This window comes from Hordeum vulgare, chromosome 3H, assembly GCF_904849725.1.
Source record: "Hordeum vulgare subsp. vulgare chromosome 3H, MorexV3_pseudomolecules_assembly, whole genome shotgun sequence".
Lineage (NCBI taxonomy): Eukaryota > Viridiplantae > Streptophyta > Magnoliopsida > Poales > Poaceae > Hordeum > Hordeum vulgare.
In genome coordinates this window covers 67175465-67179463 of record NC_058520.1, presented here as the reverse complement: position 1 = coordinate 67179463, position 3999 = coordinate 67175465, and positions in this window count along the sequence as shown.

Genomic DNA, 3999 nt, shown 5'->3' with positions numbered 1-3999 from the left:
AGATCGTAGCTGGGACACCAGCTACTCGTCGTCGTCGATGTCTAAGAAGAACCCTCCATTAGGGTCATTAGCAACCTCTGCAACATTTATTAAGCAAACATGAGTACGAAGGTACTCAGCAAGACTTTAGGATAACTATCTACTCATGCAAAGTAGCAAGACTTTAGGATAACTTTTTGCCCTTGTAAGATCATGGTGATCATCACCAATTCCCTTTTTGCCTTTGTCTTGGCTACCATCACATGCTTGGGAAAGATCTATATTCATATATCAACTTGGAGTTGAGTACTTATGCTTTATTGTTGTTGACTTTACCCTTGAGATAAATCGTTGGGAGGCAAAACTATAAGCCCCTATCTTCCTCTGTGTCCAGCTGAAACTTCGACACCATGAGTACCATGTGAGTTGTAACAATTGTGGAAAACAAAAGAGATGATTGAGTATGTGGGTTTGCCTTACAATCTCTTATTTGACTCTTTCTGATGTTGTGATAAATTGCAATTGCTTCAATGACTATGGACTGTTGTTGGTTACTTCTCGGTAAGGTTTTTGCTTCATGCTTTGCTTTGTGAAGGAATTGTTACTTTCCAATAAGAATCTTTATGATGTATTGCTGTCCTATGTGTGATCATGGTGCCCTCAGGTCCGTATTATGTTTTATCGACACCTTCGTCCCCAAACATGTGGACATGTTTATGAGACTTGGTTTTCGCTTGAGGACAAGTGAGGTCTAAGCTTGGGGGAGTTGATACGTCCATTTTGCATCATGCTTTCATGTTGATATTTATTGCTTTTTGGCCTGTTATATTACTTGTGGTACCATATTTATGCCTTTTCTCTCTTATTTTGCAAGGTTTATTTGAAGAGGGAGAATTCAGGCAGCTGGAATTCTGGACTGGAAAAGGAGGAAATCCTAGTCCACTATTCTGCACATCTCCAAATGCCCTGAAAAGTTACGTGGATTTTTTTGGGATTATATAAAAAATACTGGGCAAAAGAACTACCGGAGGGGGGCTGCCAGGGCGCCACAAGCCCTGACACCGCCACTCCCCCTGGTGGCGGAGTGGGGGCTTGTGGGCTCCCTGACGGCCCACTAGCCCCCCTCTTTTGCTATATGAAGCGTCCTGGTCCAGAAAAAATCAGACGGGAGCTTTTTCGTGGTTTCGCCGCCGCCACGAGGCGGAACTTGAGCAGATCCAATCTAGAGCTCTGGCAGGACGATCCTGCCGGGGAAACTTCCCTCCCGGAGGGGGAAATCGTCGCCATCGTCATCACCAACACTCCTCTCGTCGGAGGGGAGGCATCTTCATCAACATCTTCATCAGCACCATCTCCTCTCCAATACCTAGTTCATCTCTTGTAACCAATCTTCGTCTCGCAACTCTGATTGGTACTTGTAAGGTTGCTAGTAGTGTTGATTACTCTTTGTAGTTGATGCTAGTTGGATTACTTGGTGGAAGACTTTATGTTCAGATCCTTGATGTTATTCATTACACCTCTGATCATGATTATGATTATGTTTTATGAGTAGTTACTTTTGTTCCTGAGGACATGGAATAAGTCATGCTAATAATAGTCATGTGAATTTGATATTTGTTCGCTATTTTGATATGATGTATATTGTCTTTTCCTCTAGTGGTGTTATGTGAACGTCGACTACATAACACTTCACCATATTTGGTCCTAGAGGAAGGCATTGGGAAGTAGTAAGTAGATGATGGGTTGCTGGAGTGACAGAAGCTTAAACCCCAGTCTATGTGTTGCTTCGTGAGGGGCTGATTTGGATCCACTAGTTTAATGTTATGGTTATACTTTGTCTTAATTCTTCTTTTGTAGTTGCGGATGCTTGCGAGAGAGGTTAATAATAAGTGGGATGCTTGTCCAAGTAAGGACAGTACCCAAGTGCCGGTCCACCCACATATCAAACTATCAAAGTAACAAACGCGAATCATATGAACATGATGAAACTAGCATGACAGAAATTCCCGTGTGTCCTCGGGAGCGTTTTTCCTCCTATAAGACTTTGTTCAGGCTTGTACCTTGCTACAAAAAGGGATTGGGCCACTTGCTGCACCGTTGCTACTACTTGTTACTTGTTACTTTTTGCTTGCTACGTTTCACCTCGCTACACAATCACTTGGTACCGCTACTTTCAGTGCTTGCAGTTATTACCTTGCTGAAATCCGTTTATCAGAGCCTTCTGCTCCTCGTTGGGTTCGACACTCTTACTTATCGAAAGGACTACGATTGATCCCCTATACTTGTGGGTCATCAATGTTCACTAGTGATGTATCTCTCCCAAAAGACGATAAAAAACTATGCTTGGGTAAACAAATCACAGTTGGGCAATTGAAAGAATTATGAACGCACCGCAATGCTAATTATGCTACTTGATAGTTAGAGGTTCAATAGTAATGGGTAGTACGCCAAGACAAGTAGACCGTTTATTCATCAGCATCTACTTATTAATCATCCACCTTGAGATATCTATCCAGAACATCTCACCGGTATTAAGTTGCGAGCTCCACCCAAAGTGTAAACTCAAAGCAATGGACAACTGCATTAACGAACTATGTGTTAGCTAAACAATCCTTGCAATGTGGTCATAAGCACCGTTGTTTTCTCCCTGGTGGCAACAACACATCCCCTAGTCTCATGTTTCTGTCACTCAAGCTAGACATCGAGGGGCATGAACCCGCAATCATGCATAACGCTCCCTCTTGGCGTTACAATCTACTACTCAGCCAAAGCAATAAATAGCAATGGAGAACATGCATGAATCACTAAGGAACATAATATAAAAGGATAATCAAATATATAACTCAACAATCTGAACATAATCTCATAATCCATCGGATCCCAATAAACCGAGCATAACAATAGAAAGAGAATTACATAGATGCCTTGATCATGTAGGGGCAGCTCACGGGGACTAACAATTGAAGCACAAGGAGAGAAGACATCACATAGCTACTGGTCATGGATCCATGGTCCAAGGAGGACTAATCACGACACGTCCGAGAAGCGTCCATGGCAGTGGAGAAGCTCCCGGAGGCCAATCCTCCCTCCGGCAAGGTGCCGGGAAGAGGTCTCCTGACGCTCCCGATCTCGGAAGCGTTGTGGCGGCGGAACGATGGAGAAATTCGCGATTCTGGAAGTTGTGGAAGGGTTTCGTCTCGGGACTCTAAATATAGGCCAAAGAAGGGCACTGGAGGAGGTGGGCCCCACCCAGGCGGCTTCCTAGCGTGGCCTAGGGCCTGGCCGCGCTAGCAGGTCGCCTGGGCAGCCCCTGGCCCTCCTCTGTCCCATCTTGGGTGATCCGGAAGCTTCTGTTTCACTTAATTTTTATATATTTTTCTTGGAATTTTTTGGGCTTCAGAAAATTGGGTAAAAGCCCCGCAAAATAGTCATCATCGGACAAAAACTAGCACTGGGTGCACTGAGTTAGTCCAAATATGTGTAAAATGATGTAAAAGTGTAGCAAAACATATAACAATGTCACCCAAAAGATCATGGAACAAGCAAAAATTATACATACGTTTGGGACGTATCAATCGGTAAGAGACATCATAGATCGTACCATATCCAATAGAGTGCGATTACGACATTCACACACATCGTTACGCTGCGGTGTGCCAGGCGGCATGAGTTGTGAAACAATTCCACATTTCCTTAGGTGCGTGCCAAACTCGTGACTCAAATATTCTCCTCCACGATTGGATCGTAAGAAGTTTATTTTCTTGTCACGTTGATTCTCCACCTCATTCTGAAATTCCTTGAACTTTTCAAAGGTTTCAGACTTATGCTGCATTAAGTAGACATACCCATATCTACTCAAATCATCAGTGAGGGTGAGAACATAACGATAGCCTCCGCGAGCTTCAACGCTCATTGGACCACATACATCGGTATGTATTATTTCCAATAAGTTTGTTGCTCTCTCCATTATTCCGGAGAATGGTGTCTTGGTCATCTTGCCCATGAGGCACGGATCGGATG